The 9721-nt window shown below is 43.9% G+C and overlaps 1 pseudogene across 1 annotated transcript; it reads left to right on the top strand.

Annotated features, from left to right (window-relative positions):
* Positions 1 to 430: 430 nt before the first annotated feature.
* Positions 431 to 1331, top strand: LOC311601718 (THO complex subunit 4-like; annotated as a pseudogene). The gene has a single exon. The product of its transcript is annotated as a THO complex subunit 4-like (transcript).
* Positions 1332 to 9721: the final 8390 nt, after the last annotated feature.

The raw sequence follows: 9721 nt of genomic DNA on the forward strand, positions 1-9721 counted from the left end.
AACAAAGATACAGACAGACAATTGCCAATGAGGAGTATTGCTACTCATGTGGTACTCTTGATTTTGGTTAAACTCTCTAAAACTTTGCTAAGGTATAAATCTTACCTCAAGATTTGTAAGCATATTGGCTATGATTAAACCTAGCAAAATCTGTAACAAAAAAGGCTAACTTAAAACTCTTAACACCAGAGTTGATAGTTAAAAATCTACATATAGGCAATTTTAAAGGGACCATGTGGCTTGCTGCTGCCATATTAGTTGCTATTCCTCCATCAAGATGGACGCAGTCACGTGGCTGACAGCCGTTTTTGTTAGGGTGGGAAGAATGAACTTTCATATGTGGCCTCACTCCTGTCTTGGTTAAAAGTGAACATACAAGGACACAACATGCTGACACGCAGCCTCGATCCGAGGCCGGTCTCTGCCCACCATGGCCGACAAAATGGATATGTCTTTGGATGACATCATTAAGCTGAACCAGAGCCAGCTAGGTGGCTGCGGCAGGGCCAGGGGTCTCAGCAGGGCCGGCTCACAGGGCAGCCTTGGTGGTGCAGTGCAGGCAGCCACGCGGGTGAACCGAGGCCGTTGGCCCACGAGGAACCCGCCCGCCACAGCTTGAGGCTCTGCAGGCGGCCATGGCGGCAGAGGAGGCAGTGGCAGATGAAGAAACCAGCGGGCACCATACAGCCCACCGAAACAGCTCCTGGACAAGTGGCAACAGGACCAGTTCGGTAGCGGCTTCGGGTGTGGAGCCGGTGTGGAGATGCGTGGGAAGCTGCCGGTATCAAACCTGGACTTCAGAGTGTCAGATGCTGATATTCAGGAACTTTTTGCTGAATTTAGAACGTTGAAGAAAGCAGCGGCGCACTATGATCGCTCTGGACGAAATTTAGGGACAGCAGATGTGCACTTTGAACGGAAGGCCCGATGACCTGAAGGCTATGAAACAGTACAAGGGCGTCCCTCTGGATGGCCGTCCTAGGAACATCTAGCTTGTCACATCCCAGATTGAGGCACAGCGAAGACCTGCACAAAGCGTAAACGGAGGTGGCATGACAAGAAACCGTGGGTCTGGGGGTTTTGGTGGTGGTGGCACCAGGAGAGGAACCCGTGGAGGCAGCCTGGGAAGAGGTAGAGGCACCGGTAGGAACTCAAAGCAGCAGCTTTCTGCTGAGGAGCTGGACGCACAGCTGGATGCTTATAACGCAAGGATGGACACCAGCTAAACAGCCGAGCAAATCCGCCCACCTAACAGGACCCAGAAGCCTAGGCCGTGATCCCTAGAGGGAGGGTTGGCAACTGGACTGTGCAGACAATGGTGGATTTGTTTCTTTCTTCCCTCCCCCTTGTAAAATAGGATCTAAAAACTCATGTAAAGCCTTCTTCCCCCCCTTTTTCTGAAACAGACCTGTTTTTGTTTGTTTGTTTGTTTTCCTGAAACAGACCTGTTTTGTACTGAGTTGTTTTGGGGATAAATTTTACTGATTGCTGTTGTGGAGAAGGTGGTATTTTCACCTTTGCCATAATAAAATAGAAATGTATGTTAAAAAAAAAAGTGAACATACGGCATAAGCCAACCAAGGAAAGAAACAACTCCTCCTGTCTCTGAGGCCCAAACCAGATGATTCCTGTACTATTTTTAATTATGTCACCCGAGCCTCCCCATTACCAGCTTCAGCCCTCATTCCCACCTTCCCCTGTCTGGCCTCTTTGGTCTCCCTTTCTTCCTTCTCAGCAATAGACCACCCAAATCAACCCTCTCTCTAGCACCCGCTTTCAGCCCATTGGCAGCCCTTAGTCCTCCTGCTAATGGGTCCTGTTCCACCAAGGGACTCCCTTTACCTCACTCACCAGGGCCTAAACCAGCCATGGTTCTCTCTTTGCAGGAGGTTGCTGAGGTGCACAGCATGGTCAGGGTACACATATCCTTCCCATTAAGTGAACTCTTTCAAATAGAAAAAAAGATTGGGGCCCTACACTGCTAACTCCTCCACCTTTATTGAAGAATACCAAAATACTACCCAATCTTACAACCTCGCCTTTCATGACATTTATGATTCTCACCAACCACCTTCTCCCAGAAGAGTGCAGGCAGGTCTGGGACCAAGCTGTGGCTCATGCAGACAAAATCCACCAAACTAATGCTTCCTATCCAGTCACGGCTGAGGCAGTCCCCAACTGGGACCCTGAATGGAATTACAGTATGCCAGGAGCCATCTGTGCTAGGGCTCAATTTATAAATTGCTTTCTGGCTGGTCTCTATGAGACCTCCCTTAATGTGGTAAATTATGAAAAAAGAAGAAAACACCCAAGAGTTCCTTCAGGACAGATCCATCTCAGTTCCTAGCCTGCCTCACAAAGGCCAGTTTACAGTATACCAATCTGGATCTCAAGTCTCCAGAAGGGAAAAAAATCCTTATGACTTACTTCCTCTCCCAGAGTTTCCCTTGTATTATGGCTTAACTTACACAACTTAGAAAAAGGACCCCTAACTCCACAGGCATAAGTCTTAGCAGTGGCCGACAAGGTATACCACAGGACATAGGAAAAAAAACGAAAACAAAAATACCCGATGATGGCTAAGACCGTTCAGCAGGCCATAATAGCTGCCTAGGCTCCCAAAGCCTGAGAGCCTCCAGGTCCTGTCTCAAATGCAGTCAGGAGACCTCCTGACTGGGCCTGGGCCTGTCTAAACCCTCAGAAACCATTCTGACTATGCCCCCAGTGCCGTCAAGAGGGACACTGGCCTATGGACTGTCCTTACTTCCTTCCCAGTGTGAGGGCGTCAAGCCCAGATCACCGTCTTCCTTCTCTGAACTGCACAATCTGACATACCTTCTTTCATGCTGGCTTCCCAGGTGAGTACGTGGGTGTGGGAAACCCAAAACCCCACTAGAGTCAAAGGCCATTCCCCTTTCACTCTCAATCGAGGGTAAAAGGTAAGAGTAGACTGCCCACCTAATTCTGGTTGTTTGGCAAGTTTTGTCTGTCTGTTTTCTGTGTGTGGATGGGTCTGTTTTCTGGTGTGTGTGTGTGTGTGTGTGTGTGTAAGTTTCGTTGTAAACTTGGGAGCTGAGACTGTAATCAGTCAGGCTCCTTTGAATGTATGAATGATGGAGGCCCACTGCATGCTTTGTTCTTACCCGTCTTCTTTGAGTGTGTGAGCTTGCTGTGATGTGTGTTTATTGGTTTTGGTTTTGGTTTGTCTGTCACTGCCGGCCACCAGCCACCACTGCTACCACTGTTTGCTGTGCGTGCTTTGATGGCCAGAGCTCAGAATTTATCTTTGGCTTTTCTGGTCACTGGCTTCACTTTATAAAAGAATTTTTAAAAATTGCTTGTTTACTAAAGTATTAAACCTGCACCTGCATGAATTCATATATAAAAATGCACCTCTGCCCCACCCCTCACCTAGGCAGCATGGGAGAGCTGGGCCAGAGGGTGTGACAGCAGCAGAGCTGTCACTGTCACTGTCCCTATCCTGGGCAGTGCCTAGGTCCAGGGCTTTGGGTTGGCCAGTTCCAACATCTAACCTTCTATGAGCTGCTGGAGTGCATGCTGTAGAACAAAAGCTGCAGCCCCTCCATGATACAGGACAGCCACAGCATACCCAAGAGGAATTCCAGGGAGGATCTAGTATTGATAGTGTAGCACAAGCCAGAGGCCTCGAACCAAACCAATGCTCACTGCAATGAACATTTGCAAGCAAAGCTCTTTGGCTGATAGGGTACACTGTGTGACACAGAGTAGCTTTCTCAATGAGATGTTTTTATATTGTTTTTGTTTGGTTTTTTTGGCAGGGGAGGTTGCAAGAGTAGAGGGAAGATATCGAGGGAGGGGGAGATGAATGGTATTGGGGTACATGATGTGACATTCACAAGGAAAAAAAAAGAATGTACCACTGGCTGCAGCCTAACTTCCTATTCGTGAATCAAAAGAAGTTCAGCTTCATTTCACCCATTACTGTCTCCTGTCCTCACCACCTGTCTTACCTCCTAATGCAAGAGTCTCCAAACGCCGCTGCCTCCCTGAGTTCTCTCCTCAGTTAGCTTTGGTAGAGGATGCTGACTGACTGTTTGCTGGTTTGATATCTAAATTTGTTCTTCCTATCTTCACCTGTCTAGTGTAGCTCTTACATATGGATGTTTAATTTCCAAGAGACCCCTACTTCTAACCAACAGCTTGTCCTAAGATAGTCAGGAAAGTGGTCAAAGGTCGATGTAGTGCACAGCAACTTCCTTTATCCATCTGGTCACTAGGGTTTACCCCCATGCCTGCTTTCTCTATGACCAAAAGGAATATTACTGTAGAAAGTGCCCAGAAACCTAAAAAGTTTACCCATATTGGTCCTGCAAATACCTTGGTGTCCCTGGACCAATCCTAAATGCATATCAGCGACTGAATAACACTCTGCCTCGATGCTGTGGAGAGTTCTGATTGTGTATCCCTCCTGGGTCAGAGTCATGGCCACCATATGTAGCTTCAGCCATTGGACTCTTAGACTTTGCCTTTCATTAACTGCTCTAAGGCGAATTATCACAACCACCCTTTATCTCTCCCATTCCTCTCTCTCTCTGCCATTGTAGACCGTTTTAACTCCTCAGAGTCACGCTTTATGGGCACACTGGGTCCCTCAGACTGTAATAATACTTTGACTCTGAGCACTGCTGTCTGGAGCCGTTTTTTTTCAAGTGCTTAACAGAGGCAGGTCAGAGAACTTACGACCTTGGCCTGCAAACTCTCACACAACCTCGAGGACTTGACAAGATACTTGTGTTGGCTAACTTCCTAGATAAGAAAGTTATTTATTAGTTCCAGGTGTGGATGTGAGCTTGATGTACTTCTTTAGCCTTGAGATGAAAGAAGTGTGAGCATATAGATAACTAAAGTAACTGGTAGCTTTTGTTTCCGTCCCAAGAATCTTCTGGATCACACGGATGAACACTGTACAAAAGCTCTGAGAGAAATAAACTCAGGGCTACAGTATTTATTGCTAGTCCTCCCAAATACTTGTCCTTTTTCAAAATCTCTTGTGCTATATTTTTTTTCTGTCTTTTCCTGTATCTTTTTTACTTCTCCAGTCTCAAGCCCCATATCCAGGGACTGGTCGATACTGTCCAGAGCGGGTTCTGGCACACTGCCATCCAGCCCTATGTCCAAACAATCACTCACTCTCTGCTCTGGGGCACTCAGGTTTACCATTGCCTAACCCGTAGGTGTCTTGGGACGTGTGCCCTGATGTTACATTTTCCAAAATGAGAGTAGTGCCTGCTGAATAACTCTTGCCAATTCCCGTTACAGTGTTTATAGTGGCACGACATGAGGAACAAGTGGTTCAGGTCTTACTCCTTCTCGCAGTCCCGGGTAGGACCTCTGGAGTTGTCACTGGAGTGGTTGGACTGACTGCTTTCCTAGATATTTGCCATGAGTTTTCCTCCCCGTTCATCTGGGATCTCAACGGGTGGCTCAGACCATCCTTACCCTCCAGGGCCACATAGACTCACTGGCGACGATAGTACTACAAAACAGGCAAGGGTTAGATTTAGTGACAGCAGAGAGATGTGGTCCTTGTTTCTTCCTCGGGGAGGAATGTTGCTTCTATGTCAACCAGTTGGCATAGCAAAAGATAAGGCAACATAAGGAACATCTTGATGCCTCAGGTCAGTGGGTCATTGATAGTCCAATATGGAATTGGATGTTACCCTTCTTAACCCTTCTCCTCCTTTTCTCGATCATGTTAGTTTCACCCTGTCTTATAAACTCCTAGTGGCCAGCAGATGAGATGAGAATTGGACCATGGTATTCCTGCTGTGAGGTATTTAACTGCTTGCCTTTTGCCTTTGTAAACTCCCTTTTGGCTATGGGACTGGGATGAAGTGGTCTTTTTCTTACCATACAATGGCAAAGAGAAATAATTGATGGGAGTACAAACAATTCTCTTGTCTCATTTGTAGATCCCATAGGTAGTTGTAACGTACAGCACTGAGATCCACCTTTATACACTCTTCCTTCAGCCCACCTTCCACACAGCATGATATTTGGCTCTAAGATGCTGTTCTTCTGCTAGCAGTAAAAATAAATGTGTTTAATCAAAATTTGAATTGAGTCTAAGTCTTTGGTTTTCCCAGTGGATTTGAATGCCACAATAATTGCACCATTTGTTGAGCCTGAAAGAGGAGGTCAGAGATAGAGTAGGGGTAACAAATTGGATAGCCTCTCTCAGGACACTCGGTTCAATGTAGTACAGCCCTCTTTGCTGCTTTATCAGCCAAATTATTACCTTTTGTTTCCTCAGTCTTTGCTTTAGAAACACAAACCAGGAGTTTAGTGATGGCTGATTGCTTGGGCAAATGAGTACCATCCAGTAGTTCTGAGATTTGATAATTACTTCAAATAGGGTGGCCAGAGGAAGTAATAAATTCTTTTTGCCTCCACAGACTGCCATAGTTGTACAACACTCCAAATACATAGTGACTACCTATATAAATGTTAGCTGTTTTGTTTTCTGCTAAATGGCACACTCTGGTGAAGGCTGATTTTTAGCTACCTGGGTAGATTTAATTCAGGGCAGATCAGAACTCTCAATTACACCATGAGTGGAAGGCAACTGCATATTCTGCCTCAAAATGTCATTTTCTTCATCTCATGAAAAAAAGAACTATCGGCAAATAAATTCAATTCTACATTTTTGATAAATACCTCCAGCAGACTTCGTCTTTTAGAGCAGCAGTGGCAGAGAGAGGGCTCAAACAGAGAGGATGCCTTCTGGCTACTGGCTCTAATTGCTGACCGAAGTACCCAAAGGGCCCATGTCTTTTCCCCATGTTTCTGAGACAGCAAGCTCAATGTATTCCTGTAACCTTTGTGCCCATGGGTTTTTCTCTCCCCCCCCCCCCCCCGCCGTTCCCCAGTTCCCAAAGTAATGACTCCAAGACTTTATTATTTATGAGTAAATGCCCAGGCCATAAGCTTTGGCTCATTTCCTGTCTAGCTCATGAGGTATTTTGCCCATTTGATATCTTCTATGTGTGCCACATGGCTAGTTACCTCCCCTCAGTTTCATTCCTCTGTCTTGCTCAGAGTTGGAATAAAGCTCCCACCTCTGGCCTCTGCTTTTATGACAGAGTTAATCTTTTTCTGTTGGAACTCCCTCCTATTTCCCGCCTCAGCTAGTAGGCCAACAGCTTTTTATTGACAGGTGATGGAGGCGTCCATACAGTACACAAGAGGTTCTTTACACATTACCTCCCTTTTGTGGAGTGAAGAGAAAGAATGGAAGCTTATACTTGGGGTGCCCTTGGACATGGGGTTGGTCGACAGCTGGTTTTAGGGTCTTAATTTCTGCCTCTTCTTCCAGGCCTAGGTGTAAGTTATTCAGTAGGTCCTGTTGAAGTTTCTAATATAGTTACCGGGCAATTAATGAAGAGCTGGGAATGCAGAGAATCCCTTAATTATTTTTTTTATTGTTTGGGGGTAGAAATTTCTTAATAGAAAGACCATAAAGATTTATGAACAGTTTCGAGGGAATCACTATATGCACTAAATTTTTAACTTCCTGCTGGCAAGGTAAAGCAGATATTAAAGCCATGGGCAAATCAGAACAGAATTATCCCCCAAGACTGGAAAGATTTGTCAACAGCAACACTGGAAGCTGGTCCTCAGTAAAAATTGCAAACGTGGTGGAAAGAGGAAGCTAGGACCATAGAACAATGAAATAGTGCTAGAGGCATTGATATGTCCCAAGATCAGTTGCCAGGTGAAAGTCAGTATACTGAGGTGAAAAGGCAGCTTGAATTTGATGATCACACCTGGGTTCTATGTTGCTTAGCAACTTTAACTACTTGGGACAAGGTTGAGGAATCAGGAAAGAAGTTTGAACCATTTACTAAAATTATACAAGACCTCCCCAAAAGTCTTCAATGAATTTGTGTGTGTGTGTGTGTGTGTGTGTGTGTGTGTGTGTGTGTGTGTCTGTGTGAAGACTGACTTCAGCTATAAATAGAATAGTATCAGATTCAGAAGTCAGAGAAATATTAGTCAAATATTTGGCTTTTGAAAATGCTAATTCAGGATGCAAAAGGTTGATTGAGCCTTTAATGACAAGATCAGCACCAATAGAGGAATGGATTAGAAATACGGCTGACATTAGGCCTAATGTTCATGATGTTACCCGGATAGAAGCAATTTCTGAAAGTCTTAAGAAAAATCAAAATGTCATATGTTTTAATTGTGGTAAGCAAGTTCATTTGAAAATGAACTGTAAACAAGGGATTCCTAGAAATGATGTTTTTTTCTAGAGATAATCCAAAAAGTCGGTCCCAGAATTCTAAACTAGGAAGAAGGAATGGCAAAGGCTGGCATTGGACTAATGAGTGCAGAGGAACAAGGGATAGGCAATGGAACCGTTTGCTATTGGGAAATGTCTGAGGGGGCCCCCGACACCCTGGTATCAGTTTTTATTCAACCATTACCTGTCAGCATCAGAGAAACTCATCCACAGAGCAATTAAAAGATCTAATGCCTGTTGTTAAAAACAACAATACTCTGGATGTAATTAAGTACAAACAGCTTTGGTAGATAAAACAAAAAGTTCAGCAGAGACCAGAAAACAAGGATTTTGACAAAGTGCTGTAAATGATCAGAGACCAAAGCTAAAATTCAGATAAATGACGTTGCTATTTAAGATTTAGTAAACACACGAGCAGATGTAACAATAGTGTCACCAAAATCTTTGCATCCAGATTGGCCTCTTCAGGAGGTAAATATTCAGCCTCTAGTGATCGAAACTTTGTCTCAGGAAAAACAAAGTGAAAGATGGGTCAAGTGTGTAGGGCCAGAAGGATAAATAGGAAAATTAAAGCTAAATGTGCCTAATATAGCCATGAATTTTTGGGGATGTGTTGGGACAGACTGACATTCCTCCAATCTCAGAAACAAGCCATAGAATAAAGAATGCTTCTGAGAAAAATATTAAAAGATACGATCAAGAATAGCAACGACTGTTCAGGTTGTACATAAACAGGACACAGCAGCTGTTAGTATTTCAAAGATACCAACTGCCCTGCCTTTAAAATGGCTAAATGACAGATCTTTATGGATGGAACCATGGCCTATGACAAAAAAAATTACAGGTGCTACAATAGTTGGTACAGGGGCAACTAAATGCTCAACACATATTCTACCAGTATATAGAATTCCCCTATGGAAAATGGAGATGTTAAGAGTTTTAAGAGACATTTGTAGGATAATGAGCTCTTACAGCTCTTTATAGCCTAGAATCCAGTTGTCTTCTCTATTACCTAAGTCATGGCCTTTGATAGTAATTGATGTAAAAGACTGTTTTTTTTTCACAATACCTTTGCATGTGTGTGTGTTAGAGAAAGGTTTGCTTTCTTGGTGCCAACTTCTAATAATAGTAGTCCAATAAAGAGATGAAATTAGAAAGTTTTACCACAAGGAATGTTAAACAGTCCTACCTTAAACCAATAGTTGTACAATATCCATTAGAAATAATTTGTAAACAGTTTCTTCAGTCTATCATTTACCACTATATGAATACTACCTTACTGGCTTATTCACGTGCAGATATCTTAGAAAAAAAAGTTGGATGAAGTAGAGAGAATTTTGCCTTGCTGGGGTTTACAAATTGCTCCTGAAAAAAAAAATACAAAAAGGAGATTCTATCAGTTATCTAGCATATGATATATGTTTACAGAAAATT

The sequence above is a fragment of the Acomys minous genome (genome assembly GCF_964271855.1).
Source record: "Acomys minous genome assembly, chromosome: 7".
NCBI lineage: Eukaryota > Metazoa > Chordata > Mammalia > Rodentia > Muridae > Acomys > Acomys minous.